This window comes from Elephantulus edwardii, unplaced genomic scaffold, assembly GCF_000299155.1.
Source record: "Elephantulus edwardii isolate Elephantulus edwardi_28Jun2011 unplaced genomic scaffold, EleEdw1.0 scaffold00119, whole genome shotgun sequence".
Lineage (NCBI taxonomy): Eukaryota > Metazoa > Chordata > Mammalia > Macroscelidea > Macroscelididae > Elephantulus > Elephantulus edwardii.
This window is the reverse complement of record NW_006399869.1, coordinates 8,611,267-8,622,992: the sequence shown is the minus strand read 5'-3', so window position 1 is coordinate 8,622,992 and position 11,726 is coordinate 8,611,267.

Sequence of the window (11,726 nt, the reverse complement as noted above, 5' to 3'; positions counted from 1 at the left end):
GCAGTCTTCAATATGGATTGAAGCTCAATATCAAGAAAACAAAGATTCTCACCATTGGGCCAATTGGCAGCATCAGCATGGATGGTGAAGAGATTGAGATAATTAACAGTTTTAGTTTACTTGGCTCCATAGTCAACACTCTTGGTAACAGCAGCCAAGAAAACAAGAGATGAATTGCATTGGGACAGTCAGCTGTGAGGGACCTCTCAAGAGTGTTTAATTAAGTGCAACGACGTCAGGCTGGAGAGTAAGGTGTGCCTGATCCAGGCTGTAGTCTTTGCAATTACGTTATGCATTGGAGAGTTGGACAGTGAATAAGGATGATAGAGAATTAATGCCTTTGAGTTGTGGTGCTGGAGAAGAGTGTTGAATAAACCATGGACTGCTAGGAGAACAAACAAGTTTTTCCTGGACAAGGTGAAGCCAGAATGTCCCCTGGAGTCAAGAATTCTGAAGCCTCATCAGACATACTTGGGTATGTTGCAAGGAGGGACTGGTCCTTGGAGAGGGACATCATGTTTTGGAGAGTAGAGGGACAGCTCAGGAGAGGAAGACCCTCAATGAGATGGATCGATTCTGAGTGGAGTGGTGGGAATGAATGTGTTTGACATGGCGAGGTTGGCACAGGATAGAATGGCGTTTAGGGCTTTTGTACATAGGGTCGCTATGAGTCGCAAACAACTCAATGGCACATAACAAGAACAAGAAAACATGGGAAATTTCTACAATCTATACTTGTCCAGTTTAATAACATTAAGATCCAGCAATAAATAAAAGCAGAAATGTAAGCAGTGGATCAAGAAATAATGTTCATCATTGCTGAATCAGATGAATCTTGAAAAAAAAACAAATATATTTGCTTGGATTTTACTGACTATGCAGAGGCTTTTGATTTTGTGAATTTTAGTAAATTTTATATAACATAAAAAGAACATAACAAAACAATATAACATCAAGAATACTTAATTGTGCTCATGCACATTTATACATAGACCAAAGAAGATACAAAGGGGTTCTATATGGTTTTAAATCAGAGAAGGTATGTATCAAAATCATGTTTTTCAATATACCTCTTCAAGATGTAGGCAGAAAAATAACCAGAGAAACTGGATTATACGAAGAAGAAAGTAGAATCGAGACTCTTAAGCCAACCTTTTGCAGATGACAAAACCTTGCTTATGAAAAATGAAAAGGACCTAAAGAACTTAATACAGAAGTGTAAAACTACCGCCTTCATTATTGATTACTCCTCAACATTAAGAAAATAAAAATCTTCACAACTAGACCAATAGACAACATCATGGTAGAGAAAGTTTGTAGCTGTCAATTTTCATTTTACAGGGATACACAATCAATACTCATCAGTCAAAAAATCAAAAGAGGTGTTTCATTGGTTAAATCTTTTATCAAGGATTTCTTTAAAATACTAAGGAGTAAGGATACCAGTGTAGTGAATAAGATGTATTTGTCCAAGACATTGAGTTTTCAATTGCTCAGTATAAATGTAAAGTGCTGTGGTGGCCTAGTGGCAAGAAGCTGTACTGCAATTCCAAAGGCACACAGTTCGAGGCCATCTTTGTTCTGCAGAGGACAATCTCCTCCCATTTAATTAACTTGTCTCTGAAAACCCAGTGGAGGGTCAGATAGGGTTAGTTCCAACACAAGTATCAATGAAAGTTGGAGAATGAATAAGGAAGACCAAAGAAGAATTCATGCCTTTGAATTTCAACATTGGTGAAGAGTATTGAGCATACTATAAATTTAAAAAGTACCAAGGAAATATTTTGGAGGATGTGCAATCAGAGTGCTTCTTGGAGACAAGGATTGTGAAACCTGATTTTACATATTTTTGGTCACTGTCTTTGGGAAAAATATATTTTGCTTAGAAAAGTATAGGATCAACAACAATAACAACAATAACAAAACCAAACCACCAAAAATCCCAAACATTTACAAGGAGATGAATGAACAAAAGGCTTGAAAACTGTGATGTTTGAGAATGGTACAGATTTTAATGTGTTTTTTATAAGGTTTCTGAGTTATACTCTACTTAAAGTCACTTAACAACATAACAATATTTTAGGTGTTGGCTATCTTCTTTTTTAAAATTTAGCTAATTTTCTAACTTCATTTTTTTCCAGTGAAATAGGAAGCAAATTTTTTGTATTAAACCAAAGGCCGGGAGATCTACTGGAAATTTGAGAAGTAGAAAGTTAGAAATTGAATACACCTGGAAGCACTGTCAAAGAGGATGTTATGTAATGGAAATTGCACCACAAATATGAGAAAATGCACATGTATGACTGAATTTTGAGGCTCTTTGTAGATGTTGTTGTTGTATATCATCAATTCAGAACTGACCCACAGCTGACCTCTGGTGGGTTTTCAGTGACAGTTAATCTGTGGGGAGGATATTGTCCATCCTTCTCTGTGAATCAGCTGGTGGTCTTGAAGTGCGCACTTTCAAGATTGCAGGAAAGCTTCTTGCCACTAGGCTGCCAGAGCTCTCTTTGTAGATACCCAAGTAGTTTTTATTCAGTATCACTTGAATTTTCATCTAATAATGGAATACTTATGGAATCTTTTAAATTTATTTCAAACTAGCTTGAAAGACAATGAAATACTACTTTTGATGTAGTGGGTTCCTAGATTAAATATAAGGGATACTTTTGGTTATAGAAATACCAAAATTCACTTAAGTAACAGTCCAAGGATGATAGAAGGAGAATTGATGCCTTTAAGCTGTGATGTTGGAGAAGAGTATTGAATATATCATGGACTGCTAAGAAAATGTACAGGTTCATCCCAGAGAGGGTTAATTCAGGCTGTTCCTTTGAGGCAAGAATTCTGAAACTTCATTTGATATACTTTGGGCATGTTGCAAGGAGGGACCAGTCCTGGGAGAGGCACTTATACTTGGGAGGGTGGAGGAACAGCATCTGAGGGGAAGACCCTCGATGAGGTGGATTGATTCGGTGTCTGGGGTAATCGGGGTGGGTGTATCGGAGACAGTGACATGAGTTGCAAGCTACTCAATGACATGAAACAACAGTCCAGGTGATTCTATATTTGGATATATTTCCAATTCCTAACAACAGTTCATTTACCATTTCTAGGAACATTTCCCTTCTGTTACTTGTAGTGATGTATGACATGAACATACTTTGTTTCTGACTTTTTTTGGCAGGAATCCTTTAACCGTTGTCTCACTCTAGGCAAAAAAACATCAGCTCTGGGTTGCACGTTTTATATACTGTTTGCAAACATTTTCTTTAGATACTCATTTCCCGAACCTTACTTTGTGTCCTCACTATTTTTCATGTGAACTATTGTATTTTGCTCCTGACAATACTCACAGCTTCTTATTTGCCATTTTACAGTCTGAAGTGCAATTGAATGTTGTTCTATCAGAAAATTAAATAATGCATTTGGTAAAAGGTAATAAAATTTTAATAGAAAAGTGTTGTTGCTGGTGTTATTAAGTAACTTCAAGTCAAGTGCGAATCATAAAAAACCTTATGAACAACAGATTTGAACCTTGTCCTTGTCCTATCCTGTGCCGACTTTACAATCTGTAACACGCTTGAGTCCATTCTTGCAGTTACTGTGTCAATCTACCTAGGTGAGGGTCTTCTTCGCCTTTCTGTCCCCCCACCTTTCCAAGTATGAAGTCCTACTCCAAGGAAAGGCAAGCTGAAGTCTCACCATTCTTGCCTCCAAGGAGCACTAGGGCTGCTTAAATCTTTTCTACTGTCTACATTGAGGATGCACTTAGAAACAGAACAAAAATAGAAAGTTAATTATTCCATTCTTTTGGCTGGACTTCAGAAAGAGTAATATAAATTAATTTCCTGTAATTCTAGTCTAATATTAACGATTTAGGGATTGGTTATTTAAAAAGCTTTCTTTCTCTCGATGGCAAATTAGAGCAGTAGGTGTGCTGCAACGTGAAAAGCTCCTCAAGTAACAATGCTTTATTGAGTTAGAATTTCAAGATTATCTTAGTTCTACTATCTTATCATTATTTATTTTAAATCAGTGGATTTTTTCATTAATAATTTTTTTATTATTATTACGATGAAGAAAATTCCAGAGCACTTGTGATCTAGTAGTAAGGAATTGCGCTATCCAGTCAAAAGCATGCAGTTTGAATTCACCAGGTGCTATACAAGAAAAAGATGGACAATCTTCCATGTAATTTACAACCTCTGATAGTTAATTATGAGTTGGTCCTAACTTGACAAGCACACAAAACCAACAAATGAGATAAAAAAAGACACAGCTTTTAATGTTTTTATCTGTAATTTTCCAAAAACTGACCACCTTTCTAGAATTGACTTTTCAAGAGACAAAATCAAATGCTACATGTATTTATTCTAGATTTATGTATGATATCAGGGAGTTCCTGTGGCTGAGTGATAAGGAGTTGTGCTCCCAGTCAAAAGGCAAGCCATTCAATCTGCCTGCTGCTCCATTGAAGAAAGATGGGCAATCTCCTTTCCCGAAATTTGCAGCCTCTGAAAATATGCTGGAGGATTACTATCACTCAGTTCTGACTCCTTAGTGAAACATAACAACTAAAACAACATAGGATATTGATATGATTGCCTTGTTGCAGTAATGCTTATTTTCTTTTAATGCATTTAATTCTTTATGGTCCATATTGTGGAGACTTGACTATGATTACTATGGCACCTGAAAGTATGAACAAAATTTAAATTCTTCAGAAAATTAATTTGAATTGTTTTTGTTAGATGCCACCAAAGTGATTGTAATTCATAGTGACCCCGTGAACTGTAAATCTGAACCTTGCCTTAACCCTCACTAGCATTTGTAGCAGTCACTATGTCAATCCATCTTGTGAGGGTCTTCCTCTTTCTACCCAATCCTCTACCATTCCCAGAACAATGTCTTTCTCTAAGGATCTCCTGAAAAGAAATCCAAAATAAGTGAGACAAAGTTTTCACAATCCTTACTCCTAAGGAGCATCCTTGTTGCACTTACTCAAGACAGATTTGTTTGTTCTATTGGCAGTTTATGGAACATTCCATACTCTCCACCAATATCAAGATTCAAAGACATTGATCCCTCTTTGATCTTTTTTATTCAGACTCTACCTTCAGTTGTACAGGAAGCAATTGAAAATTTCAAGGCTTAGATTAGGAGCACTTCACACTGGTGAGCCCATACAGTGTGGCACCTGTTTCCTGAAATACCTCAATTGATATCCATCACTTTTTAGGGCCTTATTTTTTGCCAATGCCTTAAGTGCAGCTTAGACTTTTCCCTTCTATACTATTGTTTCTTGATCACATACTATTTTCTGAAATGATTCAGTGTTGTCTAATTCTTTTGTAAAATGACTTAGTGTATTTCTTTTATTTTTTTTAAGTGAAAGACACTCAGAAAGAGTTCTCTCCTTCTTACCATCCCATGATGAAAGAGAAGAACAATCATCAGTGGTAAGTGGCAATGGTGCTGAAACAACATCAAGAGCTGACTTCACTCTCAGGAAAGAACACTGTCTCCTCTTCATGGTTTTCAGTGCTTTCTATGATCAGAGGAACTTCTCTGGTAATGAACTACAGAAATGATCCCTGAAAGTATAGTCTTTCTTCCACCTTCTTTTGATGTGTCTGCATCATTCATATATTGCTCATAGAATCCTTCAACATTGCCTCTTCTGGTTTGAGTTTTCTCTTTTGTTTTTTGATCTTGAAAAATTCTGAACACTTTCTTCTTTTTGGTTTTCTACCTCCTGATCTTTCCACATTTGTTATGTTACTTTGATTTGACTTCCAGAACTTTCGTTTGGTTCAACTCTCTTACTTCTGCATTCCTTTACTTGTTTTGGTTTCTTTTTATTTTAATGCAAGTTACAAGGTCTTGTTCTTATCTCTTAATTTTCTCTTACATTACCATTTTGGTCATTCATTGACTTTGTAATGACTTTTCCTTTCTCTATGGGTGATGTTTCTTGATGTCATTCTACAATTCATCTGATTTGGTTTTTAGTCATTAGTATTTAACGTATCAAATCTATTCATAAGACTGATTTTAAATTCATTTGGGCTACACTCAAGGTCATATTTTTATTCTTCTGCACTTGTTTTAATTGTCTTCGCATTCAATTTGAGCTTGTCTACTAATAAGTGATGGTCTGTTCCACAGCCAGCCTCTGGCCCAATTTTGACATGCTTTTATTGAGCTTCTCCACCATCTTTTGCAATAGATGTGTTATTCTCATTGGATGACCTTGAATCAACCAGTATTCATTCAGATCCTATAAACAACAGATTGGAAACTTGCCCTATCCTGTATCATCCTTACTCTGTCATGTTCAAGCTCATTGTGGTGATCGCTGTGAGGATCCATCTTGTTGAGGGTCTTCTCTTCCTCTGACCTTCTGCCTTTCTTACCATGATGTCTCTCTCCAGTGTTTGGTTTCTCTAAGAGTATGTCCAAAGTAGGTGAGATGAAATTTCACCATCCTTGCCTCTAAAAAGTACTTTTGTAGCATGGTTTCTAAAATAGATTTGTTTGTTCTTTTGACAGTTCTTCTGTAACACCACTATTCAAAGACATTAATTCTTCTTCATCCAACTTTATTCACTGTAAGACTTTCAGGAGCATAGAAAGCAATGAAAATATCATGGCTTGAATCAGGCACACTCATTCCCCAAAAAGGTGCATTTTCTCCCACAGATGTAGTCAATCTGATTTCTGTGCATTCCAACAGTTGAAGTCTGTATTTATGGTATTTGTTAATATTTGCTAAGAATAAATCATTATTCATTGTACCATATTCTACCATTGCCCGCCCACCTCATTTCTGTCACCAATGCTATGTTTTCCTACAATTTGTTTCCAGCATTTACATTCTGGTCACATATTCTTATTAATACATCTTTGATTGCATGAATGACCAATTTCTGACTGGGAAAGCTGGTATAGGTCTTCAATTTCTTAATGTTTGGCTTTGCTGCTTGGCATTTATATTTGAACAATGATTGTATTAACAGGACATTTTTGAATACATGGAATATTATCCTATCACTCACAATATTGTACTTCAGGTCAGATTTTGAAATATTCTTTTAGATTATGCATGCCACCCCATTCCTCTTCAATTTATCATTTCTAGCATCTAGGTCATATAATTGTCTGATTAAAAATGACCGGTATTAGTTAATTTCACCTCAATAATGACTAGACTATCAGTGTTTTTACCTCCATTTTATTTTGGATAACTTCTAATTTTCCTAGTTTTGTACTTTATACATTTTCCAATTTTTAATGGATATTTGAAGCTGTTTGCCTTCATTTTGCATCTTTCTACATCAATAAATGAAGTTCCTTCAGTGGGAAATCTTTAGTCCTTCTAACATTATTACAGTAGACTGTACTTCGAGGACAAAGCTCTTTCCCAGTCAAATTTTTAGTGACTCCCAACCTGAGAGGACATCTTCCAGCACTATATTTAAAAATGTTCTATCAAATTCCATTGGTTTTTCAAAGACCTGTTATTTCAGGACTTCATGGTCAGTATTGTTTCTTAGTCTATTTTAATTTGGAAGCTCTGCTTTACCTGTTTACCATGGGTTGCCCTGATGGTAATAGAAATATCAGTGGCAGAGTTATCATCATTGCAAACAACATGTTGCAATTGACAGGCAAATTGACAGATTAGTGGAAGCTGTTTCTGATGACTGTTATTGTATTGAAGTAATTATGCATCTTATCTTTCATTTTTAATCCAATGTTAATGATTCATGAAAGTTAATTTTATTTTTAACTCTGGGTATATGTGTCTAGACTTGTCTGGACATGGACCAAATTATTACTAGGTTACTAGTTTGTATGTCAGGAAGTGTGATGATGGTGTAGGACAGGACTAGGTTGAGATCTTTTGTTCACAGGGATGCAATGAGTCGTACTTGACTTGATGCACCTAACAACAACAAGAAGAAGAAATATTATTTTTATGACCATCAAATTATTGTACTGAGTGAATTGTTTCAAAGATCTATTTCTGACTAACATATTTCACAATAGTCTGTCATATTGTAGAATACTATAATTTTTTGTTAGCTATCTGGGATCTAAAGTTCAATTTTGCTTCATATAGCATTCTCTTTGTACAATAGTTTTATATCAATAGTTGTGGGTTACTGCTTTCTTGTCAACCTAATAAACTGATATTGCCACTATTTTAGTGACAAACTAAGTTGTTGTTTTTGTGTGCCATAGAGTTGGAACCAACTTCTTCCACCTGACCATCCAGTAGGTTTTCAGAGACTTAGAGAATTAATTGTATGGGAGAAGATTGGGTATATTGTTCAAATTACTTTCCTTAACTTCAGCTCTGAACTTTATCACAAGAGTGCTGGGGACATTAATAGGGTGTGTATAAATGACTTACGATGGAATTCATGAGTTTTTCCTTTCCACCATGTTTTAATAAAACAGGGTTAGTTTTTAGTTTTTTAGAGCAAAGAGGTGAATGTCACTACCAGCAAGAAAGGAGAAGGAGAAATTGCCGAACATTTTGGAGCCAAAGATTCCTATACCAGTCAGGCAGGGAATACCACCTTCAGCAGAGGACCAGAGACCAACATAAGATAGAGCTGAAAGGGTATCCTGTCACATGGAACCATAGCTAAGGCCCCTTGCTCAATCTTACTGGAAGTCTTGGGAGGGAAGATGCCATAATTGGCAATATTAGAGGGCTCGAGTTTAACACATTATTTGCTCAGCATACAGATTGACTAGGTATGGGAAAGGTTAGAATTCTGATGCATATCCTTCCAGACATTTAAACCATACAGTGTTCTCTTATTCCAGCAGTGTTAAAGTTAGTAAAAAAAATCAGTGCTAATGAAGGAATTTTCTTTTACTTTTCAAAGAGAAGAGTGAACTGGTGGTGTGGGGTGGGCAGGGAGAAAAGTGCAACAATGAATGAATGGAAATCCAAAATCTCTGTAAATGTTGATCGAAGGTAATAAAAAAAAATCAGTACAAGAATGTTAGGACCATGTCTGACCTCTTAGGAATTTGTTTTGTCTCGTAATTTTTTTTTTACGAACATTGTCCTTTTTTGGAGTAAATAGAGATCAGAAATGACTGTTTCCATGCTGCTACACTCTTTTTACATTCATTAAAGCCACTATAGTAATCTAACCTTTTTGCACTCTTGCCCCTTCTATGGGCTTTTCTACATGTTACATTTTCACTTAACATAAATCTGATAGTACCATTATATACCCCCTTGTAACCACTGAATTCTAACTGACAGTGACACTACTGTAGGACAGGGTAGAACCTAGTATTTCAATTACTGTAATGTTTACAAAAGCTAATTGCCACACCCTTGCTTCATGGAGTAGTTTTGAACTGAAGACTTCTTTGTTAACCGCTGGGCATGTAACCACTATGCCACAAAGGTAGTATTTCACATCCCTTAATACACTATAACAGTTTCCCATTAGGGAATAGTAGAATACTACTTATAATAGTAGGATACTATTTCTCCAAACTCATCTAATTTATCTTTGCTTTTTGAAATTTGCCAAATACATCTTCTCTTGGTTGATTAAAACCTCACTACAATTTACCACTGAAGACCATCATGCATGCTAACCATAACCCAGAACACTCTCCCTTCTAGTCTCCATTCCACATCCCAATCCATCCAACCTCAATATTCAGTAATAATTTTTAAATATTTATAAGAGACATGTAAATTTAAAACACAATGAGATATCATCTCACTCCAGCAGCAGTGGCAAAGTTTAGCATGGCAGCAAGCAATAAATGTTGAAGAGGATGTAGATAGGTATGAACTCTTATACACTGTTGGTGGCATTATAAAATGGGAAAACAACACTGGAAAACAGTTTGGAATTTTCTCAAAAAGTTGGACATAGAAACTCTATATAACCTAGTTATTCCACTCCTAGGAATGTGTCCCAAGGAAATTAGAACTGAGATGCAAACAGAGATTTGAACATGAATGTTCATAGCAGCATTATTCACCATTTCAAGAACATGGAAACAACCCAAATGTACAACCACAAATAAAAGGACTGAGAAAACATGGTGCATTCAAACAATGGGATACTATGCAACAATCAACATCAATGATTTAGAAAAATAGCATATAACTTGGGAGATACTAGGTAGCATTACACTGAGTGAACTAATTCAGTCTCATAAGGCCAAATATTACATAAGATCATTATTGTAAAAATAGAAAGATAACTAGTAAAACATGTATGTGGACCCAAGAAAGGAAGGGGTGGGGGCAGAGGAGTGAGGATGGGTAGGGACAAAAATCTCAGGTTTGCATCATTTGGTGGGTGGAGGAAGAGATTAAAGGAAATGGGAAAGATCTGCCAGAGACCTGAAAAGACAGGGTAGTGATGGGCAAAGTTCAATGATGAGTAATCATATAAAATTTAATGCATGGAAATGATATATGAAACAAAATGTGAACGAAGAGTAGTGTGAAACACAAGGCATACAAACTTTGTAAGCAAACCAACGTGAAATATTTTTTCAAAAATAATTTTCAAATGTAAACTTAAAAAATCATCTCCCATGAAAAATAGATCAGAATAAATTACACCCCAAAGTTATAGAATTCTGTGATATCCTAGATGTTTTTGTTGTTGTAGGTTTGTTGTATTAAATATGTCTTCATAAAATAATATGGCTAATTTTTAATGTAATTTGCAAGCATACACCATACAGTCTGTGTAATTGTCTTTATCAAAATTATTTATAGGGGCTAATTTCAATTTTGAAGTTTAAACTTAAATTTAAGACAATATTTAAGAATACTTAAAGTAGGCTACATGTATTTATCAAGAGAATTATTAATCACAAATGAGTATTTCCTCCAGTGAAAAGAATTAGCTGTTTTATCTTCTAACAATTTAACTATTATCATAGCTTTCCCATTATATAGTAGAATTTAGTAGTGAAGATTGATAAAGAGTTGATGAATAATAAATCAACTTCTGCTGTGCTAATAAAAGCTTATAGGAGATAATTTCTGTCTCATGGACTGTCTTACTTAAAAACAGAGTTGTCATTTGCCATCTGTGCTGAATTTTTTTCTTCCAATTTCTGTATGTCATAAACAGTGTTTGTGTTTTAAAAGTTTTGGCTGCATGTTTTACAGTTGAAAACATTTTCAAGTACTAACACTGTTTACACGACATCTTACAAAAATATTGGTGGAAATAGGATCAAATTTTTGAGCCAAACCATATAAACACAACTTCTTGAACTGCGTTGTTTTCCACCCATCCGTCTCTACTTTATGGACGAACTTGTTTTATATGTTCTAATAGTTACACTGCACTCACTACTTTGGATAAAGGAAATAGAATAAAAACACAGTTTGGTTCATCATTCTGCTTGTGCTTCTACCTCCTGCCTCTACATCACTGAAAAATCCCCTGCGGCTCTTCTCCCCTTCTTCAGATCAATACTTCTTGTCTTAGTTTAATGAACATTTCTACATTGATTCTTCTCAGGTGCTGTGTTATTTTATGACAGATTTCTTGGTTACACCTCCCTCTTAGTAAGTCAATGGGACTCCCATTCCCTACACAAAGCAGACTGCAACAATAAGACCTCCATTCATCATAGGTTAATATGTTATTTGTTTTTCTCTCTCTTTGGAAAAGAACTAATAGATTTTCTTTTTTTTTTTTTTT